This window comes from Oncorhynchus masou, chromosome 6, assembly GCF_036934945.1.
Source record: "Oncorhynchus masou masou isolate Uvic2021 chromosome 6, UVic_Omas_1.1, whole genome shotgun sequence".
Taxonomy (NCBI): Eukaryota; Metazoa; Chordata; class Actinopteri; order Salmoniformes; family Salmonidae; genus Oncorhynchus; species Oncorhynchus masou.
This window is the reverse complement of record NC_088217.1, coordinates 8,373,154-8,401,152: the sequence shown is the minus strand read 5'-3', so window position 1 is coordinate 8,401,152 and position 27,999 is coordinate 8,373,154. Positions and strand designations below refer to the sequence as shown.

Sequence of the window (27,999 nt, the reverse complement as noted above, 5' to 3'; positions counted from 1 at the left end):
TTAAAAACGTGATATATAGATATAGTGATTATAGATCTACAGTTAATATTATATTAGGTTACAGGTAAGAGGTTATACACAAAACAAAAAAATCCTGTTCATTTATGGTGAAAGTCTGTCAGCAGGTGCCAGAAATAGACTGTAAAACTACAGACTAAAAATGTATATATATATAATCTGTATTTAAACTGTTATTTACTTTCAATCAAATAAATCATATTACTGCAATTTTACGACACAAACTCCTATTGTTACCTCTTTTTGTTGTTGCTGACATTGGTTGTGAAAATAAAGAATTGGCCGGTTAAAAAGCCTAAAGAAGTCCTTAGTTGACAAAATATAGCTAGAACACAGATAATAATCATAATATTACAAAAAACTACTCTTATTTTAACTGGCATCAGTTGTGAAACTAGAGAATTGTTAAGCGAAAAAACAGACATTACTCCTTAAATCGATGCCAAAACATAGCTAGAACACAGATGTTTGTCATTATATTACAAAAAAACTACTCTAAATTCAACTGGTATCAGCTGTGAAAAGAGAGAATTGGTCAACTAAAAAACAGACAAAACTCCTAATTGATGTCAAAATAAAGCTAGAAAACAGATAATTATGATAAGATTACAAAACACCTACACTCAACTATTATTGGTTGTGAAAATACAGAATTCTCCAGCAAAAAAAAAATATATATATATTTTTACAAGATTTATTATATATATTAAGTTATTCAATACAGGTCCAGTGGCATGTCAGAGAGGTAAATTGGTAGAAAGGGAGAGATGTGCTAAAAAGAGGGGAATCAGGTAATATCAGTGTATAAACATTTCTGGAACTATACACTTGATATTTACGGATAGTAAATTCAATTAAAGCAGCAAATAACCGATTTTTAAAAACATTTTGGTTATAAAATTCAGGTGAATTTATTATTCTGTCTTCCTAATCCACAACTATATCGGGGGGGCGGGGGGTGATGTGTGTAGGACAAGGTTTGTCGTTCCAAAAACATTTATTGAACTGAAACTTTAACTGTGTCAAACATTCACTTAAAAGCAACTTACAACATACTCATGTAAAAACATTCAGTTCTAACATTTTGTTCAAGTGTTTAAAAAAATAATAATTTGCCTGTTTCTTGACTGCTGCAGTCAGTGGATTTAAATACCTGTTTGTGTGCGTGCGCAAGACTACTCCCTCCATTCATAGTTTGCAATCAGTGAGATCAGAGAAATATCTTTTGGATTGATTGCATGCTGCTTTCTTGAATTGTTCTCCACTTTGGACACCTCATCTGGGTTGATTTTGAATAGTCACCTGCGTTGGATGAAATAACATAAATAATGTCATTCTATACTAGTGTGTCCACCATTCTTAATCACTAGCAGTGGTCCTCTTCCCCTTCAGATTTTGATTTGTTGACTAACAAAAAATGTACTGCAAAAATCCATTTATCTAATTTACAGGGCTACATGTTGGACGTTTGTAATGTAATATTAGAAAATGTCTATGATACAGTTGAAGTAACAATGTTTCACAATGTTTTCTCATCAGAAAGTATTTTGAGTGCATAGAAAGTGTATCCTGAAATGCTCCATTTCTATTGGCCAACAAAGGACTGGTGTGGTTCTGTTTTGAAATTGAAAGATGTAGTTTAACAGTAAAGCATCCAAGGTTACAACACCAGACAAGAGTTAGTTATAACGTGTGCAAAGAAATGAATGCCTATTGCAATATATAATATAATATAACGTTTACACGCCACTTTCTCAAGTGCTACAAATAAATCCTGGAAGAACAGTCAGTCAATTCATACCTCTGCAGGAACTCCAGTGTTGCTGCCAGGTCAGAGGAGTAATTTATGTTAAAGCAAAAATATGCCACAAACATCATTACCATCAGCATCGACGAAGGCCATTCAGGACGATCTGGTCCACAGAAACCATGACATTTTCAGCAGTCTGAGGAGAGACTCCCTGCGGTAATAACAGACAAACAGTGGTAAAACATTTCTCCCCTTGTCTTTCCATTCAAACTCTTCCTCTCTCTACCGATCTCTCTCATTACCTCCTGCAACCTCACCCACTTCATCTCCCTCTTTTGTTCCTTCTCCATCCCTCTCCCTCAAACTCCCATTCAATCCCCCTCACACACACAGGTCTGACACATTGTTACCCAAGCGATAAAAGCTGTATACTTGTATTGTTATGAACTTGAGTGAAGACCCAAACGCGGTTTTAACAGAAAACAGAGTTCTTTAATAAAAAACAGGAATGGCATAAATCCTCTTCCAACGTAGTCAATGGAACAAAAGAATGTAGTATAATGCAGGTTGCACCTGCCATGCAGACTCCGACAGGACAGGACAAGGTGGAAGCAAACGAGACGACAGCTTGCTTCTGGCATCAAAAAACACAAACAAGAATCAGACACTGAAAGTAGCAGGAACAGAGAAAGAAATAGAGACCTAATCAGAGGGGGAAGAGAGAACAGGTGGGGAAAGAGAGAATGAGCTAGTTAGGAGAAATGTAGAACAGCTGAGGGATGAGAGACAGAGAAGGTAACCTAAAAAGACCAGCAGAGAGAGAGAATGAAGAGAAAGGACAGGAACAGACATAACAAGACATGACAGTACCCCCCCCACTCACCGAGCGCCTCCTGGCGCACTCGAGGAGGAAACCTGGCGGCAACGGAGGAAATCATCGATCAGCGAACGGTCCAGCACGTCCCGAGAGGGAACCCAACTCCTCTCCTCAGGACCGTACCCCTCCCAATCCACTAGGTACTGATGACCACGGCCCCGAGGGCGCATGTCCAAAATCTTACGAACCCTGTAGATGGGTGCGCCCTCGACAAGGATGGGGGGGAGGGACGAGCGGGGGCGCGAAGAACGGGCTTAACACAGGAGACATGGAAGACCGGGTGAACGCGACGAAGATAGCTGGAGAAGAAGTCGCACTGCGACAGGATTAATGACCTGGGAAATACGGAACGGACCAATGAACCGCGGGGCCAATTTGCGAGAAGCTGTCTTAAGGGGAAGGTTCTTAGTGGAGAGCCATACTCTCTGACCGCAACAATATCTAGGACTCTTGGTCCTACGCTTATTAGCGGCCCTCACAGTCTGCGCCCTATTACGGCAAAGTGCCGACCTGACCCCTTCCAGGTGCGCTCGCAACGCTGGACAAAAGCCTGAGCGGACGGGACGCAGGACTCGGCGAGCTGAGATGAGAACAGCGGAGGCTGGTACCCGAGGCTACACTGAAAAGGGGATAGACCGGTAGCAGACGAGGGAAGCGAGTTGTGGGCGTACTCTGCCCAGGGGAGCTGTTCTGACCAAGACGCAGGGTTACGAAAAGAAAGACTGCGTAAAATGCGACCAACAGTCTGATTGGCCCGTTCGGCTTGACCGTTAGACTGGGGATGAAAGCCGGACGAGAGACTGACGGAAGCCCCAATCAAACGGCAAAACTCCCTCCAAAATTGAGACGTGAACTGCGGGCCTCTGTCGGAAACGACGTCAGACGGAAGGCCATGAATTCGGGAAAACATTCTCGATAATGATCTGAGCCGTCTCCTTAGCAGAAGGGAGCTTATCGAGAGGAATGAAATGAGCCGCCTTAGAGAATCTATCGACAACCGTAAGAATAACTGTCTTCCCCGCTGATGAAGGCAGTCCGGTGATAAAATCTAAAGCGATGTGAGACCACGGTCGAGAGGGAATGGGAAGCGGTCTGAGACGGCCGGCAGGAGGAGAGTTCCCAGATTTAGTCTGCGCGCAGACCGAACAAGCGGCGACAAATCGACGCGCGTCACGTTCCCGAGTGGGCCACCAGAAACGCTGGCGAATGGAAGCGAGCGTACCCGAAGGCCGGGGTGGCCGGCTAACTTGGCAGAGTGGGCCCACTGAAGAACGGCCGGACGAGTAGGAACGGGAACGAACAGAAGGTTCCTAGGGCAAGCTCGCGGCGACGGAGTGTGAGCGAGTGCTTGCTTTACCTGCCTCTCAATTCCCCAGACAGTCAACCCGACAACACGCCCCTCAGGGAGAATCCCATCGGGGTCGGTGGAGACCTCAGAAGAACTGAAGAGACGAGATAAAGCATCAGGTTTGGTGTTTGAGCCCGGACGATAAGAAATAACAAACTCGAAACGAGCGAAAAACAGAGCCCAACGAGCCTGACGCGCATTAAGTCGTTTGGCTGAACGGATGTACTCAAGGTTCCTATGGTCAGTCCAAACGACAAAAGGAACGGTCGCCCCCTCCAACAACTGTCGCCATTCGCCTAGGGCTAAGCGGATGGCGAGCAGTTCGCGATTACCAACATCATAGTTACGTTCTGACGGCGATAAGCGATGAGAAAAAACGCGCAAGGATGGACCTTGCCGTCAGAGAGAGAGCGCTGAGAAAGAATGGCTCCCACGCCCACCTCTGACGCGTCAACCTCAACAACAAACTGTCTAGAGATGTCAGGTGTAACAAGAATAGGTGCGGATGTAAAACGATTCTTAAGAAGATCAAAAGCTCCCTGGGCGGAAACGGACCACTTAAAGCACGTCTTAACAGAAGTAAGGGCTGTGAGAGGAGCTGCCACCTGACCGAAATTACGGATGAAACGACGGTAGAAATTAGCGAAGCCCAGAAAGCGCTGCAGCTCGACGCGTGACTTAGGAACGGGCCAATCAATGACAGCCTGGACCTTAGCGGGATCCATCTTAATGCCCTCAGCGGAAATAACGGAACCGAGAAAAGGGACAGAGGCGGCATGAAAAGTGCACTTCTCAGCCTTCACATAAAGACAGTTCTCCAAAAGGCGCTGGAGGACGCGTCGCACGTGCTGAACATGAATCGAGAGAGACGGTGAAAAAATCAGGATATCATCCATGTAAACGAAAACAAAAATGTTCAGCATGTCTCTCAGGACGTCGTTAACTAGTGCCTGAAAGACAGCTGGAGCGTTAACGAGGCCGAAAGGAAGAACCCGGTATTCAAAGTGCCCTAACGGAGTGTTAAACGCCGTCTTCCACTCGTCCCCCTCCCTGATGCGCACGAGATGGTAGGCGTTACGAAGGTCCAATTTGGTGAAAAACCTGGCTCCCTGCAGGATCTCGAAGGCTGAAGACATAAGAGGAAGCGGATAACGATTCTTAACTGTTATGTCATTCAGCCCTCGATAATCCACGCATGGGCGCAGGGACCCGTCCTTCTTCTGAAAAAAAAGAACCCCGCGCCGGCGGGGGAGGAGGAGGAGACTATGGTACCGGCGTCGAGCGAAACCGACAAATAATCCTCGAGAGCCTTACGTTCGGGAGCCGACAGAGAGTATAATCTACCCCGGGGGAGTAGTTCCCGGAAGGAGATCAATACTACAGTCATACGACCGGTGTGGAGGGAGAGAAGTGGCCTTGGAACGACTGAACACCGTGCGCAGATCGTGATACTCCTCCGGCACCCCTGTCAAATCGCCAGGCTCCTCCTGTGAAGAAGAGACAGAGGAAACAGGAGGGATAGCAGACATTAAACAGGTTACATGACAAGAAACATTCCAGGATAGGATAGTATTACTAGACCAATTAATAGAAGGGTTATGGCGCACTAGCCAGGGATGACCCAAAACAACAGGTGTAAAAGGTGAACGAAAAATTAAAAAAGAAATGGTTTCGCTATGATTACCAGAGACAGTGAGGGTTAAAGGCAGCGTCTCACGCTGAATCTTGGGGAGAGAACTACCATCTAAAGCGAACAAGGCCCTGGGCTCCCCTAACTGTCTGAGAGGAATGTCATGTTCCCGAGCCCAGGTCTCGTCCATAAAACAGCCCTCCGCCCCAGAGTCTATCAAGGCACTGCAGGAAGCAGATGAACCGGGCCAGCGGAGATGGACCGGAAAGGTAGTGCGTGATCCAGAAGGAGAGGCCTGAGTAGTTGCGCTCACCAGTAGCCCTCCTCTTACTGATGAGCTCTGGCCCTTTACTGGACATGAGGTGACAAAATGACCAGCGGAGCCGCAGTAGAGACAGAGGCGATTGGTGATTCTCCGTTCCCTCTCCTTGGCCGAGATGCGAATACCCCCAGCTGCATAGGCTCAGCATCCGAGCCGGCGGGGGAGGGTGGCAGTGATGCGGCAGGTGGCAGTGATGTGGAGAGGGGAGCAACGGAGAACGTGAGCTCCTTTCCACGAGCTCGGCGACGAAGATCAAACCGTCGCTCTATGCGAATAGCGAGAGCTATTAAGGAGTCCAGACTGGAAGGAACCTCCCGGGAGAGGATCTCATCCTTAACCTCGACGTGGAGACCCTCCAGAAAACGAGCGAGCAAAGCCGGCTCGTTCCAGTCACTAGAGGCAGCGAGAGTGCGAAACTCAATAGAATAATCCGTTATGGATCTATTCCCCTGACATAGGGAAGACAGGGCCCTGGAAGCCTCCTCGCCAAAAACAGAACGGTCAAAAACCCGTATCATCTCCTCCTTAAAGTCCTGATACTGGTTAATACACTCAGCCCTCGCCTCCCAGACTGCCGTGCCCCACTCACGCGCCCGTCCGGTAAGGAGAGAAATGACGTAGGCGATGCGGGCTGCGCTCCTGGAGTAAGTGTTGGGCTGGAGAGAGAACACCACATCACACTGAGTGAGGAATGAGCGGCACTCAGTGGGCTCCCCAGAGTAACACGGCGGGTTGTTGATCCTGGGCTCCGGAGACTCGGAAACCCTGGAAGTGGGCGGTGGATCGAGGTGGAGTTGGTGAACCCGTCTTGTGAGGTCGGAGACTTGGACGGCCAGGGTCTCAACGGCATGTTGAGCAGCAGACAATTCCTCCTCGTGTCTGCCTAGCATCGCTCCCTGGATCTCGACGGCGGAGTGAAAAGGGTCCGGAGCCGCTGGGTCCATTCTTGGTCTGATTCTTCTGTTATGAACTTGAGTGAAGACCCAAACGCGGTTTTAACAGAAAACAGAGTTCTTTAATAAAAAACAGGAATGGCATAAATCCTCTTCCAACGTAGTCAATGGAACAAAAGAACGTAGTATAATGCAGGTTGCACCTGCCATGCAGACTCCGACAGGACAGGACAAGGTGGAAGCAAACGAGACGACAGCTTGCTTCTGGCATCAAAAAACACAAACAAGAATCAGACACTGAAAGTAGCAGGAACAGAGAAAGAAATAGAGACCTAATCAGAGGGGGAAGAGAGAACAGGTGGGGAAAGAGAGAATGAGCTAGTTAGGAGAAATGTAGAACAGCTGAGGGATGAGAGACAGAGAAGGTAACCTAAAAAGACCAGCAGAGAGAGAGAATGAAGAGAAAGGACAGGAACAGACATAACAAGACATGACATGTATTATTTCGGAACCACTTATGTTGTAAATTTGGACACTATATAGTTTTAAAATAGTATTTAAAAAATTAAAATTACAAGCTCTGATGCCCGCTTCAGTTCAAAGAGCTACCAATTCAATGCAGTAAACCAAAAGCTTGTTGTCAAAGTTACAACACCATGTGCCTAATGTCGTTCTAAGACCTCACACAACAACCTGACAGGATTAGGACTCCTATCCTCTTCAGTATAGCTTCTCCTTTTTGTTCCTTAGTGTGCATATTGGTTTACTGTTTATTTTATTTCCCTTAAATGGTCAGAGAGGTAAGTCGACTTGCTAATTTGGAAATTAAACGCCTTGCTTATTTAATTTAAAACACTTTAAATTGCCCTTGGTTCTTTTGTCTCATTCCTATTCCATTTGTCCTGCTTTACTGTTATGCAGGACCGGTCACAATACCTTTAAATACAGGATTACAAATTGCCTTACACTTAAAATAAGCTATTAGTTTAAATTAGGAATATATTTAAGTGTGTAAGTGTGTTAAAAATAAACCTAATTATTTTTATACTATTCAGTGTACTAAAGTAAAATGTATGTGTTTCAAAAATAATACACTTTGTGAAAACTGCTGATTTCGCTTGGGTTTGTAAAGTGAAAATGCAGAAAATGTCTTTCCACAAACAACGATGCATAGTGTGCTTCGCAGCTTTGCAAAGTAACTTTCCAATGGAAGGCAAGTTTTATCAAAGTTGAGGAACATCTTGTTCACGTTTTCAATGAAAAAGTTAAGTAGCAGAAAAACAGACCCAGGTAGGTTGGCTGCTGACTGTTTCTATATCTAACAGTGTCTTGGCAATCCTGCTCCTCCACTCACAAGGGAGAGATTTTGAAGTAGAACACAATTCTCACACATTTGTTCGCCATGGCATTCTCATACATTTTTTGGCAATGTCAGAGGTCTCCATACCACAAATGCTGTCTTTCCTCTGGGAGTAGAAAGTTGCTGCCATTTCTTTTCAATACTCTTGTTGTACAAAAACAGAAGCAAATACATATTTTTTAGTTCTTCTTGTGCATGTTTCTGTGTGTCTGTAGTTTCATTGGCTGGTAGCCGTCCTGGCTGCCAGTTGATACAGCCGTAAGAATCCAGGCATATCCTCTTGGATTGTTGTGGATCCTCAGACTCACTTGACTGTCTTCTTAGGGAAATGGGGGTGTTCCCTCGCTTCAAGTTATCAACTCGGCACTGCAGCTACTTAGTGAGGGAGTCGTGTCCACTACCAACAATTTCACCTTTGATAACATCTTGGAATGCCTTCGGATAAGTCAGCACCATCTTTCTGGCTTTACTCAAATGCTTCTTTCCTGACATTGGACCAACTGTAAAGATTTCAAGTACAATCAGGTGTCTTTCACTTCCAGTTGGACGTCCTTGTTCTCCAGCTTTCTTGTACCCTCAGATGGCATTCGATTCCAAGGAATTACAAAACTGAACTGCCAGTTAGTGTCTACTGTCAAATCAAATCAAATTTGATTGGTCACATGCAGATGTTAACGCTTCTTATGGCTTGGGGGCAGTATTTTGACGTCTGGATGAGAAGCGTGCCCAAAGTAAACTGCCAGTTACTCAGGCCCAGAAGCTAGGATATGCATATAATTGGTAAATTTGGATAGAACACACTCTAGAGTTTCCAAAGCTGTTGCAATAAATTCTGTGAGTATAATAGAACTGATATGGCAGGTGAACAAATCCATCCAGGAAGTGGTATTTTTTTATGTGGGTAGCTTTCAATTGAATGCCTATAGAGTATCTAATGGGTTAGGACCCAGATTGCAGTTCCTATGGCTTCCACTAGATGCCAACAGCCTCTAGACATTTTTTTCAGGCTTGTGTTCTGAAGACTGAGACCTTTCTGTCAGTGGACTGTAGAATCATGCAGTGCTGATTTGCACACGTGACCGAGTGTGCGCTCTTTGTTATTTTTCCTTTCTATTGAATACGCTATTGTCTGGTTGAAATATTATCGATTATTTACACAGTTGACAACCTGAGGATTTTATTATGAACCTTGTTTGTGTTGATGATTAGCTACCGGAGAGAGAGACCAAATCAAGACGCTGGACAGAGTGGAATCAAGTATAGCAAAAAGGCAGTTTATTAAGTAAAAGATATCTTGTCCTCTAATTAAGCGTGCACAGACCTAGTCATATGGCTCAGAAGGAGGCAGCTGACAAGGATCCCTAAACAGAGTGTGAAACAGATTTTGTACATAGAATGACGTAGTTGATTCTTGTAGTTCTGTCTTCTGACTGGTTGGTGAAGGTTGGAGGCGGGTCCTGACCGAGCCTGTGCAGGAGCCTCATTGGTGCCCCGTGAAGTCGTCCCATCCTGGCTCCTGCCCAGTAGAAAGGGGAGTGGAGTGTGTGTGTGTGTGTGCTTATGCAAGACGATGTTTGTGTGTCGTGAGTCGTGAGATAGGGGGAACTGCGAGGGGCAGTTTATGGCTGGGTGTGTGTTGTGCAAGCTTTAATTATAGGGTTACAACTCAAGCTCTAAAGAGCCTGAGGGCAGGAAGGCCAGCTAAATGATGCTTAATATATGTGCTTGATATATGAGCTATGTATGTGAATATATGTATATATGACATTTGACATGTTTCGACGAACTTCACCGGTACTATTAGGATGTATTCGTCTGCATGTTTTGACCTCCTTTGAGCCAGTGGATTACTGAACAAAACGTGCCAACAAAACAGAGTTTCTGGGATATAAAGAGGGATTTTATCGAACAAAACAAACATTTATTGTGTAGCTGTGACTCTTGTGACTGCAATCAGATGAAGATCTTCAAAGGTAACTGAGTAATTTTATCGCTCTTTCTGACTTTCGTGACTCGTCTACTTGGTTGGAAAATGTTTGTATGCTTTTGTAAGTGGCCGTTGTCCTCAGATAATCACATTGTATGCCTTCGCCGTAAAGTATTTTGGAAATCTGACAAAGCAGCTGGATAAACAAGAAGTTAATATTTAAGTCGATGTATAGCACTTGCATTTTTATGAACGTTTAAAATGACTATTACTGTATTGTGAATTTGGCGCTCTGCAATTTCACCGGATGTTGTCGAGGTGAGTCGCTAGTGGAATGCATGTGCCAGAAAGGTTAATAAGAGCGAAATGCTTCTTGCTCTGACAGTTCAGTAATATCTAACAAGTAATCTTACAATTTCACAACAACTACCTTATACACACAAGTATAAAGTAATTAATTTCTTCGGCCTCCTGAGGTTGAAGAGGTCCTGTTGCACCTTCCACCCTTCTGGGTGAACCATTTCAGTTTGTCCGTGATGTGTACACCGAGGATCTTGATTCTTTCCACCTTCTCCACTACTGTCCCATCGATGTGGATAGGGGAGTGCTCCCTCTGCTTCTTCCTGATGTCCACGATCAGCTCCTTTGTTTTTTGACATTGAGTGTGAGGTTATTTTACTGACACCACACTCCGAGGGCCCTCACCTCCTCCCTGTAGGCCATGTGGTCGTTGTTCGTAATCAGGCCTACCACTGTTGTGTCATCTGCAAATTTGATGATTGAGTTGGAGACGTGCATGGCCACGCAGTCATGGGTGAACAGGGAGTATAAGAGAGGGCTGAGAACACACACTTGTGGGGGCCCAGTGTTGCGGATCAGTGGGGTGGAGATGTTGTTTCTTACCCTCACCACCTGGGGGTGGCCCGTCTATGTCCAGGACCCAGTTGCACAGGGTGGGGTCGAGACCCAGGGTCTTAATAACAAGTTTGGAGGGTACTAAGGTGTTAATAATAATAAATAATAATAATACTGTGATACTATATAATAATAATAATATATCCCATTTAGCAGACGCTTTTGTCCAAAGCGACTTACAAGTCGGCTGGGGCCACTACTTTTTGCATATGGGTGGCCCCAGTGGGAAGCGAACCCACGACGCTTGGCGTTGCAAGCGCCATGCTCTATCGACTGACCCACACAGGAATGCTGAGTTGTAGTCGATGAAGAGCATTCTTACGTAGGTTTTCCTCTTGTCCAGATGGGTTAGGGCAATGTGCAGGCTGATTGCAATTGCGTTGTCTGTGGATCTATTGGCGCGTTAAGCAAATTGGATTGGGTCTAGGGTGTCAGGTGACGGAAGTGAGTGCTACGGGACGAGAGTCATTTAACTCAGTTACCTTAGGTGTCTTGGGAACAGGAACAATGGTGACTCTCTTGAAGCATGTGGGAACAGCAGACTGGGATATGGATTGATTGAATATGTCCGTAAACACACCAGCCAGCTGGTCTGCGCATGCTCTGAGGACGTGGCTAGGGATGCCATCTGGGCCGGCAGCCTTGCGAGGGTTAACAGGGTTAAATGTTTTAATCACGTTGGCTGCAGTAAAGGAGAGCCCGCAGGTTTTGGTAGCGGGCCGTGTCAGTGGCACTGTATTGTCCTCAAAGCGATTAAAGAGCGTATTTCGTTTGTCTGGGAGCAAGACATTGGTGTCTGCGACGGGGCTGGTTTTCTTTTTGTAATCAGTGATTGACTGTAGACCCTGCCATATGCGTCTTGTGTCTGAGCCGTTTATTTTGGACTCTGCGGAGGGAATAGCTACACTGGTTTATATTTGGTCATGTTTCGGCTGCCTTGCCATGATTAAAAGCAGTGGTTCGCGCTTTCAGTTTTGTGTGATTGCTGACATCAATCCACAGTTTCTGGTTGGGGAAGGTTTAATAGTCACCCTGGGTACCACATCACCGATGCACTTGCTAATAAAGTTGCTCACTGAATCAGCGTATACATCAATGTTGCTGTCCGAAACATATTACAGTCCACGTGATCGAAGTAATCTTGAAGTGTGGAATCAGATTGGTCGGACCAGCGTTGGATAGACCTGAGCACGGGGGTTTCCTGTTTTAGTTTTTGTCTATAGGCTGGGAGCAACAAAATGAGTCGTAGTCAGATTTGCCGAAAGTAGGGCGAGGGAGGGCTTTGTATGCGCCGTGGAAGTTAGTGTAGCAATGATCCAGAATGTTGCCAGTCCGGGACGCACTTTTGATATGCTGATGAAATTAAGGGACCCTTGTTTTCAGATTAGCCTTGTCAAAATCCCCAGTTACAATAAATGCAGCCTCAGGATAAGTGGTTTCCAATTTACATATAGTCCAATGAGGTTCATTCAAGTCTGTTGATGTGTCTGCTTGGGGGGGATATACACGGTTATGATTATAATCTAAGAGAATTCTCTTTTTAGATAATGCCGTCTGCATTTGATTGTAACGAATTCTAGGTCAGGTGAAAAAAAGGACTTGACTTCCTGTATGTTGTTAGCTAGCTGGCTATGCCTATCCAACACAACACTGGAAATCTTCCAAGTCAAGTTAAGCTTTTGGTTTGACTAATTTATTGCAATTATAGCCCACCGCTGTAAGTGCTAAATAGCTACCTATTGTTCTCTTAACAATAATGACTATGACGAATGGTTTAGCGAATATGGTAATAACGATATAGGCTGTGTGTAGCGGTTATGATATGGTTTGGCTTGGAAAGGTTTTTTTGCCTGGTCACATACATCTGATGTGTTGTGCATTGAAGTCCAGGAAGGAAGGGAAAATGTGAGAGACGGAGAGCGCATAGATGAGAGAAGGAATACATGAATGATGATGAAAGTGACCTGTGTTTACGTGTGATCAGGAGCGTATTCATTCTGCCGATTCTGTTGAAAATGTTTCTTATTAAAAAGAAGCAAACTGAACAAAACGGGGATAAACATTCCTGAATTTGTCCAATTGAAACACTCGTTTGCAACTGTTGGACTAATTAATACACCGTAGATTGGCTAGATGCAGGCAAGAGTGAGCAAGGCAGTATTGAATGTGTCAATGTCTGTCAATTCAATTTTTTCTCTCAACCTGTTTGCACCTACATTTGTTATGAACTTGAGTGAAGACCCAAACGCGGTTTTAACAGAAAACAGAGTTCTTTAATAAAAAACAGGAATGGCATAAATCCTCTTCCAACATAGTCAATGGAACAAAAGAACGTAGTATAATGCAGGTTGCACCTGCCATGCAGACTCCGACAGGACAGGACAAGGTGGAAGCAAACGAGACGACAGCTTGCTTCTGGCATCAAAAAACACAAACAAGAATCAGACACTGAAAGTAGCAGGAACAGAGAAAGAAATAGAGACCTAATCAGAGGGGGAAGAGAGAACAGGTGGGGAAAGAGAGAATGAGCTAGTTAGGAAAAATGTAGAACAGCTGAGGGATGAGAGACAGAGAAGGTAACCTAAAAAGACCAGCAGAGAGAGAGAATGAAGAGAAAGGACAGGAACAGACATAACAAGACATGACAGTACCCCCCCCCCACTCACCGAGCGCCTCCTGGCGCACTCGAGGAGGAAACCTGGCGGCAACGGAGGAAATCATCGATCAGCGAACGGTCCAGCACGTCCCGAGAGGGAACCCAACTCCTCTCCTCAGGACCGTACCCCTCCCAATCCACTAGGTACTGATGACCACGGCCCCGAGGGCGCATGTCCAAAATCTTACGAACCCTGTAGATGGGTGCGCCTCGACAAGGATGGGGGGGGAAGGGACGAGCGGGGGCGCGAAGAACGGGCTTAACACAGGAGACATGGAAGACCGGGTGAACGCGACGAAGATAGCGCTGGAGAAGAAGTCGCACTGCGACAGGATTAATGACCTGGGAAATACGGAACGGACCAATGAACCGCGGGGCCAACTTGCGAGAAGCTGTCTTAAGGGGAAGGTTCTGAGTGGAGAGCCATACTCTCTGACCGCAACAATATCTAGGACTCTTGGTCCTACGCTATTAGCGGCCCTCACAGTCTGCGCCCTATTACGGCAAAGTGCCGACCTGACCCCCTTCCAGGTGCGCTCGCAACGCTGGACAAAAGCCTGAGCGGAGGGGACGCAGGACTCGGCGAGCTGAGATGAGAACAGCGGAGGCTGGTACCCGAGGCTACACTGAAAAGGGGATAGACCGGTAGCAGACGAGGGAAGCGAGTTGTGGGCGTACTCTGCCCAGGGGAGCTGTTCTGACCAAGACGCAGGGTTACGAAAAGAAAGACTGCGTAAAATGCGACCAACAGTCTGATTGGCCCGTTCGGCTTGACCGTTAGACTGGGGATGAAAGCCGGACGAGAGACTGACGGAAGCCCCAATCAAACGGCAAAACTCCCTCCAAAATTGAGACGTGAACTGCGGGCCTCTGTCGGAAACGACGTCAGACGGAAGGCCATGAATTCGGAAAACATTCTCGATAATGATCTGAGCCGTCTCCTTAGCAGAAGGGAGCTTATCGAGAGGAATGAAATGAGCCGCCTTAGAGAATCTATCGACAACCGTAAGAATAACTGTCTTCCCCGCTGATGAAGGCAGTCCGGTGATAAAATCTAAAGCGATGTGAGACCACGGTCGAGAGGGAATGGGAAGCGGTCTGAGACGGCCGGCAGGAGGAGAGTTCCCAGATTTAGTCTGCGCGCAGACCGAACAAGCGGCGACAAATCGACGCGCGTCACGTTCCCGAGTGGGCCACCAGAAACGCTGGCGAATGGAAGCGAGCGTACCCCGAAGGCCGGGGTGGCCGGCTAACTTGGCAGAGTGGGCCCACTGAAGAACGGCCGGACGAGTAGGAACGGGAACGAACAGAAGGTTCCTAGGGCAAGCTCGCGGCGACGGAGTGTGAGCGAGTGCTTGCTTTACCTGCCTCTCAATTCCCCAGACAGTCAACCCGACAACACGCCCCTCAGGGAGAATCCCATCGGGGTCGGTGGAGACCTCAGAAGAACTGAAGAGACGAGATAAAGCATCAGGTTTGGTGTTTTTTGAGCCCGGACGATAAGAAATAACAAACTCGAAACGAGCGAAAAACAGAGCCCAACGAGCCTGACGCGCATTGAGTCGTTTGGCTGAACGGATGTACTCAAGGTTCCTATGGTCAGTCCAAACGACAAAAGGAACGGTCGCCCCCTCCAACCACTGTCGCCATTCGCCTAGGGCTAAGCGGATGGCGAGCAGTTCGCGATTACCAACATCATAGTTACGTTCTGACGGCGATAAGCGATGAGAGAAAAACGCGCAAGGATGGACCTTGCCGTCAGAGAGAGAGCGCTGAGAAAGAATGGCTCCCACGCCCACCTCTGACGCGTCAACCTCAACAACAAACTGTCTAGAGATGTCAGGTGTAACAAGAATAGGTGCGGATGTAAAACGATTCTTAAGAAGATCAAAAGCTCCCTGGGCGGAAACGGACCACTTAAAGCACGTCTTAACAGAAGTAAGGGCTGTGAGAGGAGCTGCCACCTGACCGAAATTACGGATGAAACGACGGTAGAAATTAGCGAAGCCCAGAAAGCGCTGCAGCTCGACGCGTGACTTAGGAACGGGCCAATCAATGACAGCCTGGACCTTAGCGGGATCCATCTTAATGCCCTCAGCGGAAATAACGGAACCGAGAAAAGGGACAGAGGTGGCATGAAAAGTGCACTTCTCAGCCTTCACATAAAGACAGTTCTCCAAAAGGCGCTGGAGGACGCGTCGCACGTGCTGAACATGAATCGAGAGAGACGGTGAAAAAATCAGGATATCATCCATGTAAACGAAAACAAAAATGTTCAGCATGTCTCTCAGGACGTCGTTAACTAGTGCCTGAAAGACAGCTGGAGCGTTAACGAGGCCGAAAGGAAGAACCCGGTATTCAAAGTGCCCTAACGGAGTGTTAAACGCCGTCTTCCACTCGTCCCCCTCCCTGATGCGCACGAGATGGTAGGCGTTACGAAGGTCCAATTTGGTGAAAAACCTGGCTCCCTGCAGGATCTCGAAGGCTGAAGACATAAGAGGAAGCGGATAACGATTCTTAACTGTTATGTCATTCAGCCCTCGATAATCCACGCATGGGCGCAGGGACCCGTCCTTCTTCTGAACAAAAAGAACCCGCGCCGGCGGGGGAGGAGGAGGAGACTATGGTACCGGCGTCGAGCGAAACCGACAAATAATCCTCGAGAGCCTTACGTTCGGGAGCCGACAGAGAGTATAATCTACCCCGGGGGAGTAGTTCCCGGAAGGAGATCAATACTACAGTCATACGACCGGTGTGGAGGGAGAGAAGTGGCCTTGGAACGACTGAACACCGTGCGCAGATCGTGATACTCCTCCGGCACCCCTGTCAAATCGCCAGGCTCCTCCTGTGAAGAAGAGACAGAGGAAACAGGAGGGATAGCAGACATTAAACAGGTTACATGACAAGAAACATTCCAGGATAGGATAGTATTACTAGACCAATTAATAGAAGGGTTATGGCGCACTAGCCAGGGATGACCCAAAACAACAGGTGTAAAAGGTGAACGAAAAATTAAAAAAGAAATGGTTTCGCTATGATTACCAGAGACAGTGAGGGTTAAAGGCAGCGTCTCACGCTGAATCTTGGGGAGAGAACTACCATCTAAAGCGAACAAGGCCCTGGGCTCCCCTAACTGTCTGAGAGGAATGTCATGTTCCCGAGCCCAGGTCTCGTCCATAAAACAGCCCTCCGCCCCAGAGTCTATCAAGGCACTGCAGGAAGCAGATGAACCGGGCCAGCGGAGATGGACCGGAAAGGTAGTGCGTGATCCAGAAGGAGAGGCCTGAGTAGTTGCGCTCACCAGTAGCCCTCCTCTTACTGATGAGCTCTGGCCCTTTACTGGACATGAGGTGACAAAATGACCAGCGGAGCCGCAGTAGAGACAGAGGCGATTGGTGATTCTCCGTTCCCTCTCCTTGGCCGAGATGCGAATACCCCCCAGCTGCATAGGCTCAGCATCCGAGCCGGCGGGGGAGGGTGGCAGTGATGCGGCAGGTGGCAGTGATGTGGAGAGGGGAGCAACGGAGAACGTGAGCTCATTTCCTCGAGCTCGGCGACGAAGATCAAACCGTCGCTCTATGCGAATAGCGAGAGCTATTAAGGAGTCCAGACTGGAAGGAACCTCCCGGGAGAGGATCTCATCCTTAACCTCGACGTGGAGACCCTCCAGAAAACGAGCGAGCAAAGCCGGCTCGTTCCAGTCACTTGAGGCAGCGAGAGTGCGAAACTCAATAGAATAATCCGTTATGGATCTATTCCCCTGACATAGGGAAGACAGGGCCCTGGAAGCCTCCTCGCCAAAAACAGAACGGTCAAAAACCCGTATCATCTCCTCCTTAAAGTCCTGATACTGGTTAATACACTCAGCCCTCGCCTCCCAGACTGCCGTGCCCCACTCACGCGCCCGTCCGGTAAGGAGAGAAATGACGTAGGCGATGCGGGCTGCGCTCCTGGAGTAAGTGTTGGGCTGGAGAGAGAACACCACATCACACTGAGTGAGGAATGAGCGGCACTCAGTGGGCTCCCCAGAGTAACACGGCGGGTTGTTGATCCTGGGCTCCGGAGACTCGGAAACCCTGGAAGTGGGCGGTGGATCGAGGTGGAGTTGGTGAACCCGTCTTGTGAGGTCGGAGACTTGGACGGCCAGGGTCTCAACGGCATGTTGAGCAGCAGACAATTCCTCCTCGTGTCTGCCTAGCATCGCTCCCTGGATCTCGACGGCGGAGTGAAAAGGGTCCGGAGCCGCTGGGTCCATTCTTGGTCTGATTCTTCTGTTATGAACTTGAGTGAAGACCCAAACGCGGTTTTAACAGAAAACAGAGTTCTTTAATAAAAAACAGGAATGGCATAAATCCTCTTCCAACATAGTCAATGGAACAAAAGAACGTAGTATAATGCAGGTTGCACCTGCCATGCAGACTCCGACAGGACAGGACAAGGTGGAAGCAAACGAGACGACAGCTTGCTTCTGGCATCAAAAAACACAAACAAGAATCAGACACTGAAAGTAGCAGGAACAGAGAAAGAAATAGAGACCTAATCAGAGGGGGAAGAGAGAACAGGTGGGGAAAGAGAGAATGAGCTAGTTAGGAAAAATGTAGAACAGCTGAGGGATGAGAGACAGAGAAGGTAACCTAAAAAGACCAGCAGAGAGAGAGAATGAAGAGAAAGGACAGGAACAGACATAACAAGACATGACAACATTGTAAACGTTCATTCATAGACTAGGTTGTAGCAACCTCATGGTGGGTAAAGGGACAATGTGAGTATCATGTACAGTAGTAGCCTAAACCTGTCAATGTTACATTAAACTGGGTGAATGGAATATGAATGACAGTCGTTCAATATGCTGTAATAGAATTAAGGCCATTCTCATGAAAAACAGAGTGTCCTCCATCATTATAAACGTCACCGACCGACACTGGCAGGCAGACCAGCTCCTTGTGAGTGGAGCACCCTTACTGGGTTGTATGGAACAAGCATGTCTGTCAGATAAGAGGGGGCAAGGTCATGCAGTACTTTAAAAGTTAAGTGTAAGATCTTAAAAATCAGACTGATACTTCACAGGCAACCAGCCCAGTGCAGATAAAACTGGAGGGATTCTAGTGTTGGTTAAAATCCCAGCTGCAGTGTTTTGGACAATTTGTAGGCTTTAATAATAGAGACTGAGCAGCTGGAGAGGAGGCCAATCGTCTAATCTAGATTAAACAAATGCATTGGCCAATTTTTTGGGCATTTGACTGTGAAATTAAGTGTATGGGCTATGGGTTTATCTGTGATTGACTGTATGACTATTTGAACCTACATTTGTAGTGTGTGTAGGGGCAGTGTTCACCAACCATCTTTGCTGAGATCGGTGCATATTCTAGATTCTGGGCCTGAGAACATGGAGATTTCAAAACAGCAGCCACTTCCTGGTTGGATTTCCTCAGGTTTTCACCTGCAATATCAGTTCTGTTCTACTCACAAACAATATTTTGACAGTTTTGTAAACTGTAGAGTGTTTTCTATCCTAATCTGACAATTATATGCATATTCTAGATTCTGGGCCTGAGAAATAGGCAGTTTAATTTGGGTACGTTTTTCATCCAAACATCAAAATACTGCCTCCTACACTCAACAGGACTACAAAGGGAAACCCAGCTCTAAACCCTCAGATGTAGTAATCACACCGGTGGGGAGAGGGGTATTCTTCTTACCAAACCACATTACCTTTGTTTTGGAGGTGTTCAGAACAAGGTTAAGGGTAGAGAAAGCTTGTTGGACACTAAGAAAGCTTTGTTGAAGAGCGTTTTACACAAAAACCCGCTACGGGCCAACTGAGTATAAGACCGTATCATCTGCATGTAAATGGATGAGAGAACTTCCTGCCTGAGCTATGTTATTGATGTAATTTGAGAAGAGCGTAGGGTCTATGACTTGGGTGGCTGGAGTCTTTGGCAATTTTTGGGGCTTTCCTCCGACACCGCCTGATATAGTGGTCCTGGATGGCAGGGAGCTCGACCCTGGTGATGCGCTGGGCTGTCAGGACCACCGTCTGTAGCGCTTTGTGGTCAAGAGCGGTGCGTTTGCCATACCAAGCGGTGATGCAGCCAGTCAAGATGCATTACATGGTGCACCTCTAGAACTTTTAGTGGACTTTGTCCCATGCAAATCAATGTTAGATTTAAATTATGCAGACAGTGTGAAATATTACGATTAGAGTATCTTTATCATCACATAAAATCATACATTGTTGCCCTTATTATGTGCTCTGAACATAGTGACTTTTTATTCAGGAAAATGAGAAAGCGGAAGGCCTGCCTCTTGTGCAGTCAGTGTATTTATAAAATGTATATTTCTGCATGAACGCAAAGCATTAAGTAATGACTTTAACAATGATTACCTGCTGCATTCAGAGAACCAACCTATAGCAGTATACTACACTTCACTTGCATCATCCTTGTGGTATTGACGGTTAAACATGGCAATGCTTTCACTGATTGCACGTAAAGGAAGATCATTCCTACATGATAGAGCGCTTTCTTTGTTATCATCTGATCTTTTGTCTTTTCTGTCATCCTGTGAACCCCTGTCATTGCTGTTCACGAGCAATATTTCATTTGTTTGGATGCTGAAAACATTTAACTTATTGCCAACCACTAGAAATGGGAAGCTATTTCTGAATTAATGTGTCCAGTTGTCTTACAAAAACAAATATTTTTACTAAAGATGCAAATGTTTGTCTTTCTCTTTGTCTTAGGTTGGCTATGGGTGGAAAGGGCTTCCTAGGATGTTTCATCCTGTTTATGTCTCTGGCTTCAGTATCCACCATCAAACAAACCCTTATTTCAATACATGACCTCAGGGGCATAGAGTTTGGCCACACTTTTCCTCAACATGGCCTGATGCTGCTCCACTGGCTAGCCAACAACATTCACACTGACAACAACGGCAACATGAGACTCAATTTCAACCCAACTAGGGGAGACTATGGCTTTAATTTCTATGGAAACGCTGACAGACCCCGCCCATTACCTTTTCTGCCCTCTGAAAGTGGAAGTTACTACTCATTAGGGAATATTGATGGAAATTACAACTACAATGGCGCTACGGCACTTCCTGATTATGTCACTCGAAGCTTCTACAACTCTTGGATACCTGAGAGAAACAGGGACAGAGTCATTATCAGAGTTAGGGAGGAAGGATCCAATCAGTTCATAGTAGATGAGGTCTACATCACACAGCATTACCCGCCAAATGAAAACAGAGGAAGTGCCTATGATCCAGACAATACATTCCCTGTCAGTTTCAGCCTCTTAACACAGATCCAAGTTCTCCCAACCATTACACGAGACGTAATTCAACGTATACACAATGTAGAGATCAACGACAACAGTGTGGACAACATCTGGACACACACACCTGGGCTGGCACTTCTTTTGGCAATTGCATTGTACTTGACACGTCCCAAGGTCTCATTTATTCAGCAAGTGTTTATTACCATGGAAAGCCAGCATCACATGCAGGATGATGAAAATAAATCGATAAAGCTTGAGGTGAAAACCACAAATAGAGGAGGTGCCAGGATCACCTTCAGTGGTATCCCCAGTAGTCTTTTGGACAAGGGTGTGATTTGGGCGCTTTATAAGAACAATGACAGTACGGACATGCTAGACTCTTCCTCAGTCATAGATGGTGCCTCTGGGTCCTTTGACACCTCAGTACCCCTCAACCCTGGTCTCCAGGCCAGGCTTCATCCGCACAAATCAATGTGGTTTTTTGTATTATGCGGGAATGACAACACATCTGGGGAGGAAATACATAGGAGTTCTGAGTTTCATGATGCCAACAGAGAGATTCCTGTTGATATAAGCGGCTATAAGCCTAACGCCAGTCTGCAGCTCTTCGTAAAGGATGGAAAGGCCTGCGCTCGCCTGTATGTGAAGAAGTCCTTCACTGACTGGAAGGAGAAGTTTAATAACTCCTGGGTTGGGTTTTACTCTTCAGAAAAAACAATACCAATGAATATAATACCTACCAATGGCAATGGGCTGTGAAGTTTTCTGAGGAAAGCCGCTCAGATTGGAAAGATATACCTGAGTATGACGTCTATGTGTACAGGTCTAGTATGCCCATGTCTCCTGGGGTCCAGGCCCGATTCATGCTGGAGAAATCTGGTGGTGAAAAGGCACGCACTCCACCCTGGGAGGTACATACATCAGCAATTTAAAGCACACAACTTTTCACTGGTACGTGCTTTTGTCCATTGTGTTTAGCCGGGTTCTTACATGCCCATCCTCTGCTTGTTATTAATGGATTATTATCTATGGGATTTTTCATCCTGTTTCGTATTGATTACATACGCCATTGATATTTTCATTGATATCTAATTGTGTAATTGTCTCCGTCCATTTTTGTTTATCATTTCTGCACCCTGCTTGTCCTTTTTATTGATTGATTTGAATTGCTAATCTGTGCAGAGTGTAAAAATAAAAATATAAAGAATCTGTCCTCAATAAACTATTGAGGAAATTGAAGTGAAAACACAATAAAAATCTGTGAAAACCAAATAATCCTGAGCACTTAGAAGATGGTCTGAGTACAAGGGTGAGATAATGCTATCCGGTCACGCTGATTGTTGACTAAAGTCCATAGTCAGTCAGTTTTCATATTAATGGTATTATGAAGGATGGAACCATCTGTGAACTGCCACATATACTATACACATACACAAACAAACACACAGGACTGCATGAATACGTTTTAAACCTAAAAATATAACATCTTCATTTCAAGAAAAGCATGTGTAAGTGAACGGGTTTTCCAACTTTATGAAGCTTTCTTTACCCTTTGTGTTCGTTACTAAAAAGCTTCCCATTCATAAGTTTAGATAAGCCCCCAAACCAGGAAGTACTAAGGTTGACAATGGGCCTCACATCCTCGATGACACGAACCTGTCTTCCTCCATTCCAGACCCGTGGGTTTGTCCGCACCTGGTATGTACTGTAGGCTTCAACGCTGACATACCCTGCCGATAACATTCTCTGCCCTCTAAGAGGAAGTTACTACTCACTAGACCACATGCACGCCTCAACGCTGACATACCCTGCCGATAACATTCTCTGTCCTCTGAAATAAGTAGTTATTACTCTCTAGGGATAAGTTGAATTTCTTTTGAAACATGTGTTACCCAGTGGTGTTGTAGATCAGCCTTTTTCAAACTCAGTTTTAATGGCCCTTGTCTCGAATCTGCCCTGTTTACTGGTTGTGTATGTAGACTACCAGAGGCATGTTTTAGACAGAGGAGAGAGACAAACACAGTCAACATTTGATTCTGGTGGTAGGCTGCACAGGAAGGTGAGATTTTGTTTGGTTACTCATTAGTTTTATATTGATGTGAGGACATTAATACATCATAATAATGCGTCATGCTACAGTATCGATCAATTAACAAGTTTCCAAATGTTATTTTGGAAGACCTTATGATATATATTGTGACAGATTAAAGTGACACTCCAAATTCAAAGTTGTCAGATTTTACAATTAGGCATTTTTAGACCTAAAGTTTTCAGATCAAGTGGTTTAACTATGTTCCTGAACACTTTTAATGTATTGCCAAACACTAGAAATAAATTACAGATAAAAAAATGTAAACAATTCTGAAGGTACAAACATTGACACAATCGTTGCTCTGACTTAGGTTGGCCATAAGTGGAAAAGGTTTCCTAGGTTGTTTCATCCTCTCTTTAGTCTCTGGCCTCATTATGCCCTATAAATGCCAATACACTGTAACCATTTTTTTCTTCTTTTTTAACCTTTATTTAACCAGGCAAGTCAGTTAAGAACAAATTCTTATTTTCAATGACGGCCTGGGAACAGTGGGTTAACTGCCTGTTCAGGGGCAGAACAACAGATTTGTAGCTTGTCAGCTCGGGGGTTTGAACTCGCAACCTTCCGGTTATTACTAGTTTGGCCACACCTCTCCACAACATGAACTGATAAGGCTCCAGTGACTAGCCAACAACATGAATATTGAAAACAATGGCAACATGAGAATTGATTTTGATCCAAATAGGGGAGACTATGGCATTTATTTATATGGAAATTATTGCCCTGAAAGATCCCTTCGGTTACCTTTTCTGTTGCCAGAAAGAGGAAGTTACTGCTCACTAGGGAATGTGTCCCCTTTAAGAGGAAGTTACTACTCACAATGGAATGTGTCCCCTTTAAGAGGAAGTTACTACTCACTAGAGAATGTGTCCCCTTTAAGAGGAAGTTACTACTCACTATGGAATGTGTCCCCTTTAAGAGGAAGTTACTACTCACTAGGGAATGTGTCCCCTTTAAGAGGAAGTTACTACTCACTATGGAATGTGTCCCCTTTAAGATGAAGTTACTACTCACTATGGAATGTGTCCCCTTTAAGAGGAAGTTACTACTCACTAGGGAATGTGTCCCCTTTAAGAGGAAGTTACTACTCACTAGGGAATGTGTCCCCTTTAAGAGGAAGTTACTACTCACTATGGAACGTGTCCCCTTTAAGAGGAAGTTACTACTCACTATGGAATGTGTCCCCTTTAAGAGGAAGTTACTACTCACTAGAGAATGTGTCCCCTTTAAGAGGAAGTTACTACTCACTAGGGAATGTGTCCCCTTTAAGAGGAAGTTACTACTCACTAGGTAATGTGTCCCCTTTAAGAGGAAGTTACTACTCACTATGGAATGTGTCCCCTTTAAGAGGAAGTTACTACTCACTAGGGAATGTGTCCCCTTTAAGAGGAAGTTACTACTCACTATGGAATGTGTCCCCTTTAAGAGGAAGTTACTACTCACTAGGTAATGTGTCCCCTTTAAGAGGAAGTTACTACTCACTATGGAATGTGTCCCCTTTAAGAGGAAGTTACTACTCACTAGAGAATGTGTCCCCTTTAAGAGGAAGTTACTACTCACTAGGGAATGTGTCCCCTTTAAGAGGAAGTTACTACTCACTAGGTAATGTGTCCCCTTTAAGAGGAAGTTACTACTCACTATGGAATGTGTCCCCTTTAAGAGGAAGTTACTACTCACTAGGGAATGTGTCCCCTTTAAGAGGAAGTTACTACTCACTATGGAAAGTGTCCCCTTTAAGAGGAAGTTACTACTCACTATGGAATGTGTCCCCTTTAAGAGGAAGTTACTACTCACTATGGAATGTGTCCCCTTTAAGAGGAAGTTACTACTCACTAGGGAATGTGTCCCTTTTAAGAGGAAGTTACTACTCACTAGGGAACGTGTCCCCTTTAAGAGGAAGTTACTACTCACTAGGGAATGTGTCCCCTTTAAGAGGAAGTTACTACTCACTAGGGAATGTGTCCCTTTTAAGAGGAAGTTACTACTCACTAGGGAAGTGTCCCCTTTAAGAGGAAGTTACTACTCACTAGGGAATGTGTCCCTTTAAGAGGAAGTTACTACTCACTAGGGAACGTGTCCCCTTTAAGAGGAAGTTACTACTCACTATGGAATGTGTCCCCTTTAAGAGGAAGTTACTACTCACTATGGAATGTGTCCCCATCTTGTAAAAACCTGGAGGACACCTTGTCTGCCACTTTTACTGGCAAATGTACAGTACCAGGTAACCAACTGTACAGTACTGAGTCAGGTAACCAACTGTACAGTACTGAGTCCTGTAACCAACTGTACAGTACTGAGTCAGGTAACCAACTGTACAGGACTGAGTCAGGTAACCAACTGTACAGTACTGAGTCCTGTAACCAACTGTACAGTACTGAGTCAGGTAACCAACTGTACAGGACTGAGTCAGGTAACCAACTGTACAGTACTGAGTCAGGTAACCAACTGTACAGTACTGAGTCAGGTAACCAACTGTACAGTACTGAGTCAGGTAACCAACTGTACAGTACTGAGTCCTGTAACCAACTCTACAGTACTGAGTCAGGTAACCAACTGTACTGTACTGAGTCCTGTAACCAACTGTACAGTACTGAGTCAGGTAGCCAACTGTACAGTACTTAGTCCTGTAACCAACTGTACAGTACTGAGTCAGGTAACCAACTGTACAGGACTGAGTCAGGTAAACCACCAATCGTACAGTATTGAGTCAGGGAAACAACTGTGAAGTACTGAGTCAGGTAACCAACTGTACAGTACTGAGTCTTGTAACCAACTGTACAGTACTGAGTCAGGTAACCAACTGTACACTACTGAGTCAGGTAAACCTCCAACTGTACAGTACTCTACACGCTCCAGGGGACTCAGGTAAACCACCAAGGCTTTGTGTCATTTAACTTCTGAATGACAGGATGGAGAATGACGACTTCTTATTTACAATGACAGCCCCACCCTTGCCAAACCCTAACACTGGGCCAATTGTGCAGCGCCTTATGGGACTCCCAATCACAGACGGATGTGATACAGCCTGGAATCGAACCAAGGTCTGTAGTGATGCCTCAGCACTGAGATGCAGTGCTTTAGAAGTTCATTTGCAATCTGAATGCACAATAACCATGCATTGTGCCATAGACCTTTGTGCCACTCGGGGACCCCCGTAGGAGTGAGCTAGACTGTGTCTTGCCTGGCAGAGACACTGGCAACACCTCAGTACCCCTCAACCCTCTAGGTCAGGCTTCAGAAAGGTATCATGCTCATCCACTGTTGGGAAGGAGGTCTGGAGAGGTTTTAAGTTTCATGTTGCCAACAGAGAGAATCCTTCTGATAATAATGGCTATGATGCCAGTCTGTAGCTCTTCGTAAAGGATGGAAAGGCCTGCGCTCGCCTGTATGTGACCAAGTCCTTCACTGACTGGAAGGAGAAGTTAAATAACTCCTGGGTTGGGTTCAACTCTTCCCTTAGTAAATCCATGCTCTACTATAATACCTGGCAATGGGCAGTGTCTTTTCCTAAAGAAATACATTCAGATTTTGGAGGGCTTAGCTGAATATAACGTCTATATCTAGTATAGTCATCACTCATCACTGATTTATGCTGCAGAGTAGATCCAGTGAAATAGCCCTACTATGCCTTGCGACAGAGTTGTGCTCAGACAAATCATATCGTAAAGGGATTATAGATGAGCTGTGACAGTAGGAATTGACAAAGAAATCACCTTGTCATGTACAATGCATCAACAATTTACACAATAATACAGTTATTTACATGTGTTAGTGTGAGCATTGTGTTGTACATTATTTGGTTCTTAGATGTGCTTCTTCTGCCTTTCAGTTTCTATATTATTACACGGTTTCCTGTTTCATATTGATTACGCAACGTTGATAATGTAGCTGATAACGGACTGTGTAATTACCTCTTGACAGTGTTTGGTACATTTCTACACCCTGCTTGTACTTTTTATTGATTGATTTTGCTAATCTGTGTGAAATGTGAAAGAGAGCCAGTTCTCGTTATCTGGTCAATCAAATGGGTGGAAAAAATAAACACTTGTGAACAGTCAAGTTTGACTCATCCTCAACATAATGAAAAGCTGACTGGTTCTGGAGCTGGTCAATGCAGATTTATTGAATTCAGTCAATGAAATCGTTCAACTTTGAGCTTGACGCTTTTGCCGATGAGTGTCAAGTATTTACATACTGTAACAGACAAGGTTTTGAAAGAAGCCACCCAAAGACAAACAAACAAACAAGTAAACAAACACACACACAATGATTACAGCATCAACGGTGGTTATGATTAGCATTAGCATAGCATGCATTAATAATCTAAACGCTGCATTCACCTTTCCAGATCACTTCAGATATTATGATATGTGAAGTGAAATAGAATGATATAACATCTCTGGAGAGACCATTATGGGGGATTGTGTGTAGATTGATTTAAGAAAAAAACAAAGAATTGAATCCATTTTGAGAACAAGTCTGTAACGTAACAACATGTAAAAAAAGTGAGAGGCTCTGAATACTTTCTGAATGCCCTGTAACCAGATACATAAACAGCCGTCTATGGTCTAGCTACCGCTATACTCACCATCATTAGGGACCAACCTATTCCACGTGGTAGGGTACTAGGGTCCTTTTGGCAGAGCACGCGATCCATAGTTGGCTGTGCATCCTGCTGGAAGCATGCATTGTCAAACCAGAGCCAAGGCATGGTCAATCCGTATAGGACCTTTTCAATCTCAAATGGCAGTGATCCTTTGGCACGTATTGGGGGTGGTGAAACAACAAAGCCCCATTCAATGAAAGGAAGTGGAGTGGGCGGCGGAGCGATTTGCATGTAGAGCTTGGCAAAAGGGTGCATGAATTGTTGACATCCAAACTCATTGTGATGCACTCAGGTTACAAACTAGGTTTTAGACGAGACTATTTGA

The 27,999-nt window shown here is 45.3% G+C and overlaps 1 long non-coding RNA gene and 1 pseudogene across 1 annotated transcript; one reads left to right on the top strand and one right to left on the bottom strand.

Annotated features, from left to right (window-relative positions):
* Positions 1-827: 827 nt before the first annotated feature.
* LOC135540987 (uncharacterized) lies at positions 828-27,798 on the bottom strand. Its single transcript, XR_010455890.1, has 3 exons — positions 27,657-27,798; positions 1,900-1,979; positions 828-1,320 (listed from the first exon to the last, which is right to left on the bottom strand). It is a non-coding gene; the product is annotated as an uncharacterized LOC135540987 (long non-coding RNA).
* On the top strand, positions 20,454-22,198 carry LOC135540986 (uncharacterized; annotated as a pseudogene).
* Positions 27,799-27,999: the final 201 nt, after the last annotated feature.